This window comes from Anolis carolinensis, chromosome 1 (assembly GCF_035594765.1).
Source record: "Anolis carolinensis isolate JA03-04 chromosome 1, rAnoCar3.1.pri, whole genome shotgun sequence".
Taxonomy (NCBI): Eukaryota; Metazoa; Chordata; class Lepidosauria; order Squamata; family Dactyloidae; genus Anolis; species Anolis carolinensis.
In genome coordinates, this window is record NC_085841.1 from 69012359 (window position 1) to 69027153 (window position 14795).

A 14795-nucleotide genomic window follows, 5' to 3' on the forward strand; every position below is an offset into this window, starting at 1 on the left:
CCCATTCTGTATCTTTGATTTCCATTTTTTCTGCCGAAGTGAAGTATCTTGCATTTGTCCCTGTTGAACTTCATTTTGTTAGTTTTGGCCCATCTCTCTAGTCTGTCAAGATCGTTTTGAATTCTGCTCCTGTCTTCTGGAGTGTTAGCTATCCCTCCCAGTTTTGTGTCGTCTGCAAACTTGATGATCGTGCCTTCTAACCCTTCGTCTAAGTCGTTAATAAAGATGTTGAACAGAACCGGGCCCAGGACGGAGCCCTGCGGCACTCCACTTGTCACTTCTTTCCATGATGAAGACGACGCATTGGTGAGCACCCTTTGGGTTCGTTCGCTTAGCCAATTACAGATCCACCTAACCGTAGTTTTGTCTAGCCCACATTTTACTAGTTTGTTTGCCAGAAGGTCGTGGGGGACTTTGTCGAAGGCCTTACTGAAATCCAGGTAGGCTACATCCACAGCATTCCCTGTATCGACCCAACTCGTAACTCTATCGAAAAAAGAGATCAGATTAGTCTGGCATGACTTGTTTTTTGTAAATCCGTGTTGACTATTAGCAATGACCGCATTTGTTTCTAAGTGTTCGCAGACCACTTCCTTAATGATCTTTTCCAGAATTTTGCCTGGTATTGATGTGAGGCTGACCGGACGGTAATTGTTTGGGTCGTTCTTTTTTCCCTTCTTGAAGATAGGGACCACATTCGCCCTCCTCCAATCTGCTGGGACTTCTCCCGTTCTCCAAGAACTCTCGAAGATAATTGCCAGTGGTTCTGAAATAACTTCCGCTAGTTCCTTCAGTACTCTTGGGTGTAGCTGATCTGGCCCTGGGGACTTGAATTCGTTTAGAGTGGCCAGGTGTTCCTGGACAACTTGTTTCCCTATTTGGGGTTGGATTTCCCCCAATCCTTCGTCCATTCCATGTTGCTGAGGTTGAAGATGGCTTTCTTTTTCTGAGAAGACCGAGGCAAAGAAGGCATTAAGTAGTTCTGCCTTTTCCCTGTCCCCTGTCGCCATCACCCCATCTTCTCCTTGCAATGGCCCTATCGCCTCCTTTTTCTTCCTTTTTCTACCAACGTAAGCAAAAAAGCCTTTTTTGTTGTTTTTTATGTCCCTGGCAAGCCTGAGCTCATTTTGCGCTTTAGCCTTGCGAACCTTTTCCCTACAGGTGTTGGCTATACGTTTGAATTCTTCTTTGGTGATTTCTCCCCTTTTCCACTTCTTGTGCATGTCACTTTTGAGCTTTAGCTCAGTTAGAAGTTCTTTGGACATCCATTCTGGCTTCTTTGCACTTGTCTTATTTTTCTTCTTTGTTGGCACTGTTTGCATTTGCGCCTTGAGTATTTCACTTTTGAAAAACTCCCATCCATCCTTAACTCCCTTGTTTTTTAATATCGGCGTCCATGGAATGCCGCTCAGTAATTCCTTCATTTTTTGGAAGTCAGCTCTCTTAAAGTCCAGAATGCGTGTTTGACTTGTCTTAGTTTCAGCATTCCTTTGTATTGCAAACTGCAGGAGCACATGGTCACTTGCCCCTAAGGATCCAACCACTTCAACTGTATTGATCAGGTCTTCCACATTTGTTAAGATTAGATCAAGAGTTGCGGATCCCCTTGTTGCCTCTTCTACCTTCTGGACCATAAAATTATCTGCAAGGCAAGTGAGGAATTTGTTGGACTTTGTACTCTTAGCTGAGTTTGTTTTCCAGCAGATATCGGGATAATTGAAATCGCCCATGACTACTATATCTCTTCTTTGTGCCTGTTTGGTCAGCTGTTGACAGAAGGCTTCATCAAGTCCTTCATCCTGACTCGGCGGTCTGTAGTAGACACCCACGACAAGATCTTTTTGAGTCCCGGTTCCCTTGATTCTTATCCAGATGCTTTCAAGCTGGTTTCCCGGATTACAGTCTTGCATTTCTTCTGCAACGTAACTGTTTTTGACATATAAAGCTACTCCCCCTCCTCTCCCCTTTGTTCTATTTCTGTGAAAGAGGTTATAGCCCTCAATGGTTAAATTCCAGTGATGGGAGTCATCCCACCAGGTTTCAGTGATGCCTATGACATCGTATGTGTGGTGCTGTGCTAGGAGTTGGAGTTCGTCTTGCTTATTTCCCATGCTCTGAGCATTAGTGTAAAGACATGTAAGCCCCTGTGACCTCCCCTCGAACTGTTTATTTGGGATTATTGCGCTCTCTGTACTTGGTCCTTGCTGTGTTTGTGCAGCCCTCCGTTTAGCCTTTCGGCGGTTCCCTGTGGTCGTGGGTAATATAGTGTTCGCCAGGCTGTTGTTCCCCTCCCCCAGTGGATCTAGTTTAAAGTGCGCCTGATGAGGTTTGTGAGTCTGTGTGCAAAAAGATGTTTTCCTACTTGTGTGAGATGCACCCCATCGCTTGCCAGTAGTCCATCCTCTTGGAAGAGTAGACCATGGTCAAGGAAGCCAAAATGCTCCTCTTGACACCATTTTCTGAGCCAGTTATTGACCTGTACTATTTTTCCGGCCCTTGTAGAGCCGTGTCCTACAACAGGGAGGAGGGATGAAAAGATCACATGTACATTATACAGTTTTAGCTTTGTTCCCAGAGCTCGAAAATCATTTGTGATCTTTTGAAAAGTATGCCTAGCGGTGTCATTGGTACCTACATGAATCAACATAAGGTGGGGAGGGTGATGGGGCTTTAGGAGCCTGCTGAGCCTCTGAGTGATATGGTGTATTTTTGCCCCCGGGAGGCAGCATGTTTCTCGAGCCATCCCATCCGGTCTGGAAATGATGGCTTCCGTTCCTCTAAGGAGGGAGTCACCTACTACCAAGACCTGTTTCCTTTGAGGATTGACAGGGTCCCTTTTGTGCAAGACAGTGTGTATGTCCCCTGAAGAGTGTTCCTGTTGAAGTGAATCATGTAGGTGTAAAGTGTTGTCCTCCTCCTCAACATCCCCAGTGCATTCATCAATGACAATCCATTGAGATACATCCGAGAGCCCATTACTCTCCCAAGGATGTTCCTGTTGCTCCTGGTCTATGATTGGGGATGGAGCATTTGCATGATTACATAAGTGTGACTGTGGTGATGCACTGTCCCCGTCAGGGCTATCCCCTGCGCATTGATCCAGGGTGGTCCACTGAGTGGTATCTAAGAAACTGTGGTCCTCCACAAGATGTGTTTCCTGATTGTATGTTAATGATGTAAGAATTTCAAATCTGTTGTGTAAATGCAGCTGAGCAGAGGAGTTCTGCGGAGGCTGCCTGGTCCTGCGTCTCCTTCTATGGGTGACCTCCTTCCAAGCCTGAGGGTTGTCTACCTTTGAGTTGATCTCCCCATAAGGTTCCTGATCATGGTCTTGGTGGTGTTGGTGCGATGCAGGCTGCTGATCTACAGCAGCGTGTTGTGCAGTGTCCAAGAAGAGCTCGAGTGCCTGAATGTCCTTAAGGGTCTTAATACGGTGCTCGAGCTGTTGGATCCTCTGCTCTCATGTTTGACAATAGGGACTAGCGCTTGAATGGTGGCCAGACACTTTGGAAGGAATTGGAACTTGGAGGGGGATGATGGGTGCTAATATCTTGAGCATTCAATGAAGCATTCCTGGATAATGCTCCTACCCATTCCATCATTGTTCTCCACATGCAGATAGTGACAATTTGAAGAGACAAGTCTACATTATCAAAATTCATGGGAAGCCTTCAGATGTAAAGGTTATCTTCTCCATATCGTCATCTGGATAACAGCATCTTCCAAAGTTTTCCTTGTCCAGTTCTATGTTGTAAATATGCAAAGTTGTTTATAACTAAATTTTTACTGCTTCTATAGCAATGCATTTCAAAATTCATAGACTACATTGTTGCTACGTTACTATATATTCCTCCCAAGAAAGCAGTTTGGTACAGTTTAGTTTTGCACACAACAGCATACACTATATCAAAAATGCTAAAATTCTCTTTCCAAGGAATTACACAGCTAATTAAGTCTAATTTAAATAATGCTTTAAAGTGCCACTAATACATCTTAAAGCTCTTGTTTTTATTCCACAAACAGAACACAACATAAGATGGGAAGTGTTCGACTTGTGATTTTGTGATACGAAATCCAGCATATCTATCATGTTTGCTGTGTCATACTATGTTGTTGTGTCAATAAATAATTTTTTTTTTCGTGTCAGGAGCAACCGGAGTTGCTTCTGGAGTGAGAGAATTGGCCGTCTGCAAGGACGTTGCCCAGGGGACACCCGGATGTTTTTGATGTTTTACCATCCTTGTGGGAGGCTTCTCTCATGTCCCCGCATGGAGCTGGAGCTGATAGAGGGAGCTCATCCGCGCTCTCCCCGGGTGGGATTCAAACCTGGCAGCCTTCAGGTCAGCAACCCAACCTTCAAGTCACAAGGCTTTTATCCCCTAGGCCACCGGAGGCTCCAACAACTTTATTTATAACCCACCCTGTCTCCCCAAAGGGTCTTTCTTCTATGAACATCAAGGAGCGATGAACATCCATTTGTATTATGGGTAGAAGAGTGAAATGTTAGGAAACTCATGGTTTCTTTGGAGCTTTAGCTGAGTATGTCTCTGTTTTTGCACTGTTGTAAGATTTCCAAATGTGCCTTCATGTAAAATAATATACGTTCTCCTTTATGATTCTTCTCTTCTGCTCTCATTACATGCATGGCTCAGTGTGTGTGCTCATCTCCCAGGGGAGAAGGAGGGAAAATCTCTGCTGAGACAGAGAGGGACCACAGGGGATTAAAATCAAGACCCTATATAGGGGTTTTGCCGCAAGGGGAACCTTGCGGAGTCAATTGTTCAGCTTGAGGAGAGAGATCGTGTGTGGACTTCGTACCCCAGTTCCTTGTTTCACGGAACAAGTTTCCAGCCTTGCCTCGTTTCACGGACCAAGTTTCCAGTCTTGCCTCGTCTCACGTTTTGCCACGGACCTTGTTTCATGCTTCAAGTTGTCACGTTCCAAGTCCTTGATCCAGCCAAGAACCAAGCCTTTGATCCAGCCTTGTTGTCAAGCTTCAATGGACTAAAGATCTTGTCATCTCCCCACACTATTGCTTGGCAAAGTGTGTGTTTCGGTTAATGGATTATAACTTTGAACTCTAATATCTTATATTGGACATTATTTTCCTGGACTATATTTGGCCTTTCCTGAAAGGTCTGCTTCTGAACTTTATTCTTCACTTGTTTTTATTGACTTTATATATTTCTATAATAAAGATATTAGATAGATTCTGGTCTCTGCGCATGGTTATTGGTGCTCTGCAGCCTGGGTCCTGACATCCAGTGAGCAACCTGGCTGCCATGTTTGAGTCCCCTTTGGGGAGATAAAGCAAAGTATAAATAAATATGATGATGATGATGATGATGTTTGGAAAGCTGTGCTCTAAATAAATAAGTAAACAAAATTAGGGAAAAGTGAGAGAAAGATGATGATGATGACGATGAAGATGATGGTGGTGATGATATAGACACAATTTTACAAATCTATTTTAACAGATAACTGCCTTGCCTGTTGTTCCAAGCCAGTTAGTCCATGTGCTTGGACTAACTGAATTGTTATAAAATCTATGAGATAGCTTGGAGAGGCAGGGGCATTTACTGGGATGTTCTTTGTTCAGTTATGGAGTTTAGAGCAATGTTTTGAGTGAAAGTGGATGGGAAAGTGATTGATTCAATGACTGATTCTGTGTACTGACCCAAAGCATCTGGGTGTTGTGTGTGTGGTCTATTAAACTGTGCTTGTGTGCATGAATGGGAGGAGTGGAGTCCAACAAATAGCTCAGTATGAATTATGATTATCAGAGCTAAGGGGAAGCAAATAACATTTTTGTGTATTGTCATAACACTAACAGAGACAGTAATGGGTTGTAAATATACTTTATGCATCCAAAGAAAAGTATCTTATAAGAGAGAAAATGTGGCATACAAATAGAAGGTGCTACCAAAGTCACCAAGGATATGCAAACACAGAGGAGGTAAGAATTCTGGCTCTGTAGAATACCAATGCCTCACTCTCTACTATGCTAGAAATTTGAGAACAGAAACAAATTTTCCTTTGGAGAAACAGAATTCTTATTCTTATCCCCTTCCAATAGCTGCACCCCTAGTGATAAATAATCAGTCAGTACAATACTTCTGCAGTAATAGGTAAAGGTAAAGATTTTACCCTGACATTAAATCTAGTTGTGTCCGACTTTGGGGGTTGGTGCTCATCTCCATTTCCAAGATGAAGGTCCTGTGCTGGCATGATTACATGGAGTGCTGTTACTTTCCCGCCGGAGTGGTACCTATTGATGTATTCACATTTGCATGTTTTCAAACTGCTAGATTGGCAGAAGCTGGGGCTAGCGGCAGGCACTCACCCTGCTCCCCGGATTTGAACCACCGACCTTTCGGTCAGCAAGTTTAGCATCTCAGTGGTTTAACCTGGGGGCTCCAGTAATAAGAACAAGTAAAATAATAAAATAACTAGTTGCAAATGAGAAAAGAATAAAATAGCTAAATACTCTGCACAAATCTGGTGAATATATAATGGATGCAAGGAGTTGCTGCAACACATCTATAACTGATTGTTGGGTTCTTTAAAAAAATGCTTCCTGTCAAATGTGTAAAGAAGATTTGAGAAAGTCTTATAAAAAGGAACCAAGCAGAAGTTTCACTCATTCCTAACACAAGCATTCTTCATTGGGAGGTGACAGGTCTCAAGCAGTGACTCTGCCAGTTTTCACACCAGCAGTAAAATTGTTCAACAGGCCACTGATGGGGAAAGTGTGTTTCATATGCAAAATGTATCACATCAGAGAAAACACACTGTTGGAAGTCTCATTTTTCACGTGATTAATTTTTCCAAATGGGGAACAACCATCACACAAATAATAATTGAAACACACAAAAACTTGATCAATAAATACTTATACCTCATTCCTGGGTGGAAAATACTTGGACCTGTGCATTAGATCTGCGCCTTAATTAAACTTTGCCTTCCTGTCTCAAGTCAGGAGATTCCCTAAATGATCAATTAAGTGCATTTAGGCCATTATACTGCCATTTAGGCCATTATACAGTATGATTCCCCTATCCATAGTTGAATGTACTCCGAGACCACTAAGGATATCTGAAACCATGTAAAATGGCAAACACTATATTTTCACAACACTTGGGCCAGAAGCATACCACAAAATAAAACTGGAAGGTCAACAAACTTTTCATTGGGGGGGAGGGAGGTAATTTTTGGAGCACAGGCAAGTGAAGCCATAGCTATTGAGTCCACAGACAATTGGGTCACGCTGTACTTAAGTGTTGATTTCACAACATAAAGAGGCATTTTGGGGAGAATGACCATAAGGCTGCTGTGCCTAATTGTCCCCAAAGTAATGTAAAATGCTGATGAACCGAGTCAGGAAAATTGACAAGGAAATTGAGCTCTTTCACACTACAAAATTATAACACTATGATTCCACTTTAACTGTTATGGCAACACCCATGGAATCCTGAGGTCTGTAGTTTGATGAAGCAAAAAGGGAGCTCTTTGGCTGAGAATTCTCAACTCCAGATCCTAAGATTCAATTGGATATTGTAGTGACAGCTAAAGTGAAATCCCTGTTATAATTATGTAGTGTTAAAGGGACCAAGATCCCATTTACCTGGCTTCTCCTGCTTTGAATATGGCAATGAATGCTCCTGTGGTTTTCTGACAAGCCTCCCCTGTGCAAGGGGGTGAAAAATAAATAATTGTTCTCCTAGAAGGTAATAACTCGGTAACCTGAAGGATAATGAGAAGCCATGGCTGTAATTGAACCTAAGTAGCTGTTACGATGAAATGACTGGGAACCAAGTCTCATTACAAGTAGCTGCATGTTCAGTTCTCCTGAAATCTTGCTGAGAACATGCACTAACAATGATGTATTTACAGTGTTTCATATTCCTGGGCAGAAGCCATTTAATTCATAGAGATGGAAGAGGCCCAAGGGAGGACTTGACCTTGAAGCTTGGCCTGGCAAGTGCTCTCAGTCTGAATAAATAAAATGACACATTTTTCTTCTGCTAAACCGAAGCACCTCTCAATAGAGAACGGACAGCCAGAGTTGGTCAGTGAGCTAATGATATGACAACAGTGGTGGTGGCAGTGGGGAAAGCAAATGCCAGTAATGGGGGAACAAACTTCTCTGCCTTTTGGAAAGCTACTCCTAGAACTCTCCAAAATCATGCTCAATGGCTGCAGGATTACATGAGCTGTAGATCAGAAATGTAACATTTCCAACCCCTAGGATTTTGTGCTCCCAGTATGCCTAAAAAGCTAGGCTGTTGTATCATCACAAAAAGCTAATTTGAATAGAGTTTCTTTCTTTTCTGTTACATTTCAAGAAAATAATGGCAGGCAGACCTCTCTCTTCACTATTCTTTCAGATGAAAAATTGCTTGATAATCACCAAACTCTTTGGGAGATTGCTGGTGACCTTCAAAAGTTATGTGCACAATCACCACTTACTGTAGTCATAATTGTGACACTATTGTCACAATTATAACTCCTTCCCTAAACCTACTTTGCATAAAGAGAAGGAGGCCTTGTCAATATTCATAGCAGGGATAAATTAAGTTACTGCCAGATTTGGGACAGGAGGCAGAAAATATTACTGGAATATACTTTAACGAAGTAGCTGACACTACTGCTGCTAGCTATGTCAGTAGATATAGAGATGAGAGATATCATGCCCTGCGCCATTGGCTTGTCCAGGCTTAACAGGCAGCAAAGCTCACCACAGTAGCATGCCATTCTTTGCTTGAGCTTCATGGATTCCTAAAATGAATGGGTAGTGACAGGACCATAGCCAGAAAAGATTTCAGGAGGGGGGTGTGTGTGAATTTTTTTTTAGCAAATCGTGAAGAGTAGTTCCATAATGCAAAATAATTTAGAAATCAGGCTCCATCAATAAACTTCAGTAGACACTCATGGGGATTTGGTTAATTGGTTAAAATTCATGAGTAAGCCAATTTTTAAAAAACTGAATTTGAGGGGGGGGGGTTTGAACCCCTAAAGCCCCTCCTTGGCTACACCCTTGGGTAGTGAACCAGTGTAAACCAGCTATCCACATGCCCCAATATGAGAGTGCCCCTCCAAAATAATCCCTAACCTCTGAAAATTCAATTTGGCCACAGAAAAAAAAATCCATACCCACATATACCTTATTTATTTATTTATTTGCGGTATTTATATACCACCCTTCTCAACCTCAAAGGAGACTCAGGGGGTTCACAGTGTTGGCAACAATCCAATGCCCTTGATAAAAACAGTATAAAATATTAAAGTTACCCTCCCCTAATAAAACATACCTGTATGTTTATGAGACCTCCTCAACTTTCCTTAGTGTTGGTCTAAACCAGTTCAATCTTGTTTACTTTGCATTAAAGATCTGAAGTTCCTGGACATCATGTGGACATCCAAGAGTGACTTCTGGGTCACTGCAGGTTTTATGGCCTATGTAGACATGCCTTAAATATAAATTAAGGCAATGATGGTCAGTTTAATTTCTATCAAAATTGTCAAAGATTGAACTTTGTAAACTTTCCTTTTGGGGCAGTATATATGGCATGTAAATTGGATTAGGAGTGCCAAGAAAAATGACATGAGTACCCTATTTATGCAAGTAGCAGTAAATTACTCCACACATGACTACTCTTATAATGAGATAAGATATAGGCCAGTCCTGCCATTAAGCACAGTGAGGCAATAGCCTCAAATGGCACATGCTGGGGAAATAGCAACCCAGCCTCTCCTTCCAAACCCCATAATTTCCCCCTTTGCAGAGTTTGGAAACATTATCTAAGCCAGTGGTTCTCAGCCTGTGGGTCCCCAGGTGTTTTGGCCTACAACTCCCAGAAATCCCAGTCAGTTTACCAGCTGTTGGGAGTTGAAGGCCAAAACATCTGGGGACCCACAGGTTGAGAACGTATTGACTGTAATGTGTCAGCAGTAGGGCTGCTTCATGGCCAGCAGAGAAGCATCAAGTTGTTTTAAACAACTGGGTACACAGAAATTATATCATCCTGAAGGACTTCCAGAAGATACATGGAAGGTCTTGAGGGATACCTACCTCTGTGCAGCTAGCTATAGGAAAATGGTTAGATGCTTCTCCCATTCTCCAATAGCCAGAAAAAGACCATGGTAGGGATTGCAACTAAGAAAAGGTGGATTGAGGGATGGATAGGAGACATATCATAGTTACCCATGTACAATACATCTCCAGGCCCAGAATCTTGACTGTTTTTTTCCAATTTGAAACCCTTAAATTAGTTTGTGACCTTCAGTTATTTCAAAGAACCCATTGCATTGATGCAAGATTCAACTCTCAGGGGCAAAGCACTATGCACAATCATGTAGTATGGACCCCATGAAAAAACTACTATGTAACAATAACACAGAGCTTCTTTATTCCAAAGTACATCTCCATTTGCCATGAATCATGGTGAAAATTCTGAGAAGTAATGGTAATCTTGTTTTAAAAACCCTCTAGCCTCACACCAGTATTATGGCGAAGACAAATTATTTCCTTGTACCATTCCCTTTTTATTTGTGTGCATCATTAACATAAAGCGCACTACATTAAAGTGACAATATAATTGATGATTGAATAGACTGGCTTTTAATTCCTGGAATATTTCCATTCATCTCAAAGTGATCTCTTTTAAAAGTCTGTAAAATTTATTTATTGGACAAAATCCAGCATAATTTTCTCAGGCAAGCCTCTTTTGAATGATAACATGGCAGCCCTTTAAAGCTTCCTTCTGTGAAGCTTTTTAAAATTTTAAATAACATTCTTTCTATTTGGGCCTTAGAAAGCATGGTGGTATTAAGATTTGGGTGGTACAACATTTATTTCACCCATATTCATGACTTTCGTCCTCAATCACAGAAGATAAATCACGGTTATTTGTTATGGCAACTGAATGCAGGGCTGATTCAGTAGAGTAGTCATGAATGTTACTAGAGCTACACCAATACAACTTCATAAGCCACACTGGCAAGAGCCCGGAGAAGTTAATTTTCAGGAATATCTTTTATTTATTGATGTGATTTAATTTGTATCTTTCCTTTCCCTTGAAATTGGGATCCAAACATAAAGCATAATATAAAATCAAGTACCAAAACACACACACACACACACACACACACACAGTGAGTTACAGATATTAAAATAGAATTAAATTAAGTATAGTAGACTCTCAGCTCACTGGAATGCAAGCCACGGAAGTCTTAAACCAGGAAATATGCAATACTGCATTCACAAAGCTGTTTTTATAATACAGTAAAACTGTGTAACATTGTTAAATTTATCTTTATTTGGATTAATTTGCTTTTAATCACCAATCTTACTGCAGCTGCACTGGATACCAATTGAGTACCGGATCACTTTCAAAGTGATGGTACTTACCTTTAAGGCCTTACATGGTCTAGGTCCGATGTACCTGAGGGACCTCCTCACCCCCTACAAACCCCAGAGATCCCTCCATTCTGAGGACCAAGACCTATTGGAAGTCCTCAGTTTTAAGACCTTGCATCTAACAACAACTAGACGCAGAGCCTTTTCAGCAGTGGCGCCATCTCTCTGGAACACTCTGCCACCCGAAGTTCGTGCCTTACGGGACTTATCAGCCTTCTGCAGGGCATGTAAGACACACGTGTTTCGGCAGGCTTTTGATTTCAGTTATTGATGTTTTTAAAAGATGTTTTAAAGATGTTTTTAAGATGTTTTTAAGATGTTTTAAGATGTTTTTAAATTGTTAGATTTTAGCCTGTTCTTGTAAGATGCCCCGAGCCCTAGGGGAGTGGTGGCATATAAGTTTGAACAATAAATAAAATAATTTCTCTTTCAATATTAATATCAATTCAATACAGAATTTACAATATGGTATAGTATGGGATATCCTATTAGTCAGGCCTGTTTATAATAGTAACTCTCAAGCACCAGAAACTACATTTATCTGAGATCTACAAGTCCTCACAGGTGCTGGTTGTAGAATTAATGCAGCTTGACCCCACTCTAACTGCCTTGGCTCAGTGCTATGGAAGCATGGGAGTTACTGTTTAACAGGGCATTTCAGGTTGTCTGCCAATGAGTACAGGTGTCTCCCAGGATTCCTTAGCATTGAGCCATGGCAGTTCAAAGAGTGTCAAATGACACAAATTTTACAGTGTCGATGTACCCTGTATAATATTCAATCAGGGACTGTTTTGATTGCTCCTCTGGCATCCTCCTTTTTCAACTATTTTTAAGTATCCTGTGTTTCTCTCCTACTACTACCTTCCCCCTTTGTCCTCAGCTTCCTCCACTTGCTGCAAACTGAGTTCAAAGTGCAAAAGGAGCATGCACACCATACAGTGGGGAGAGACAAGAGATGGAGGTTCTGTGTTGCTCTTCTCCAGACAGAAACAAACCACCACAGTCTCTCATAGCTTTTTAGTTCTTAATAATAAACATGGAAATATGGAAGCAGTTAAAAATATCATCGGAACTGTGCAAGGCCTAAATGTTTTATGTATTGTGTGTGACTGTTGTTTTATAAATTGTTTTTTTTTTCATGTCAGGAGAGACTTGAGAAACGGCAAGTAGCTTCTAGTGTGAGTGAATTGGCCGTCTACAAGGACGTTGCCCAGGGGACACCCAGATGTGTTGATGTTTTTACCATCCTTGGAGGAGGCTCCTCTCATTCCCCACATGAAGCTGGAGGGAGCTCATCTGCACATTCCCTGGGTTGGATTTGAACTGGCAACCTTCAGGTCAACAATCCAACCTTCAAGTCAGCAGTCCTGCCAACACAAGGGTTTAACCCATTGCACCACCGGGGGCTCCTTATAGTCCCCATGGGTACTTGTTAACTTATTACAGTTTTATAATTTTAATAGTTTTAATCTATTGTCATTGTTGTTTTGATATGTGTTGTTTTATACACATAAGGCATTGATTTTTGCCATTTTTTATATTGGAAACTGCTTTGAGTGCCCTTAGGGATGAGAAAAGCAGTATATAAGTGCAATAAATAAATAAATAATGTTTGTTATCTTGATATTGGGAGAGTATACAGGAGAGTATATTTTTAAAAAATGTTTTAAAAACTTCCAAAAACATCTAAATAATAATAACCATGATTTTTTTAAAAAATAGAGAGTTCAACACATCTGTCAAAATTTCGCTGAAGGTCAATCTGAATATAAGAGTCTTTGCTTGCTGGCAAAGGATCTGCTGCAAAGGAAATAAAAATCACTCTTTAAATCTGAACAGCATTGCATGGATGTTTTGGATTTCAATACCTGAAATATTTTGAAGATATTTTGGCAGGTCTTTTGTTCATGCAATATGCACAAAACTCCAACTGATATGCTGGCATATGTCTTCTTTTTTGTTGTTGTTGTGGCGATCAGAATCTTCCCCTCACTCAATGTCCATGTTTCTTTAAAAAACCTACTTTTTCCATCTTGGTCATTTAGTGGCCAAGGAAAAGTGAGGGGAAACAATGGAGATGAGTCTGGCTATAAAGGCCAAGATGGCCATGTTTGTAGAATACCCCAAGCATGACCCAAATATTTATGTGTGCATATATGTGTAGTCTACAGCGAAACATTTTTTACTGTCTGCCTGAGGACACACGTTGGTTAGCCTTTAGTGAAATCACACCCATTTTTAAAAGGACATGGCTCAGTTATTATGGACCACCATGAAGTATATCAAGTATACGAATTACATTATAGAAAGATTGTATAGCCATCCTCCAGCTTTATCTTCTGCAGTTGACAAGCAAGGCATTACACACAAGAGATGGCACTGATTGGAACTGTCACCTTTAGAGTATAAGGTGATCAACACACCTTCTCTTTCTTATTCAAAATATTGCTGTAACCTATTTAGCAGAGAAATGATGCAATATTCTGAATGCAAAATGGTGCCATGTACAGACTTCAGCAAGCTGTAAGGATTTTTCCCTCTTCAAATCCTTTACAAAGAAAAAAATGCCTTACAAAAGATTCTACAAAAGATGCCAAATGCAATTGCCCCGGGAATGGGACCTACTTTGAAACACCAAGCAAGATGTCTGAAAATATTGGATTTGCCTCTTTTTTCTTGCTTGCGTTCTGTCCTGTCTCCAAACGGCATTGAATGTTTGTCATGTATGTTTACTGTGATCCACCCTGAGTCCCCCTGGGGAGATAGGGTGGAATATAAATACAGTAAGGTGTTCTTGTTGTTGTTGTTTGTCTGGCTTAGAAGACCAAGTAAGCTTGTTTTCCTCTTTGTATTGCTTGACCCAGGAGAACAATTCTCCTCAGCGTTTCCCAGAAGGCTCACTGGGACCAAGGAAAGGTAACTTTTGTAGCCCCTTAAGTTCAAGAAGTACTTTCCCTACACACTGCAGCTTTCAAAATCTGTCTCCTTTTGGTGTGCATGTGTATACATATTGTCCTTAAATTCTAAAGCCTTTTCTCTCTTTCTTTCTCCTCTTCCTTTTAACCATCTCTAAACACTAGATAGTTTCATCCAAACCTTGTCAGCCTGGTAAGATTGCTCGTTTGACTTAGTATTTCCCCATTTTAAGGCCACCATTTAGATTGTTATCTGTATTTTGCATTGTAACGTTTGCCAGTTATGAATATCTGTCATAATATTTACTATTATCCAGTGTAACTCTTGTGAATAATTTGATTCTTGTGTGTTCAATAAAATTTCCCTGTATATATTTCTGTCTGAGTGCAGGCAGCTGTGCCAATTCGCCTAAGATGCACTACTGCCGAAGTCACAAAATCCCTTATAGGCATGTCTGTAG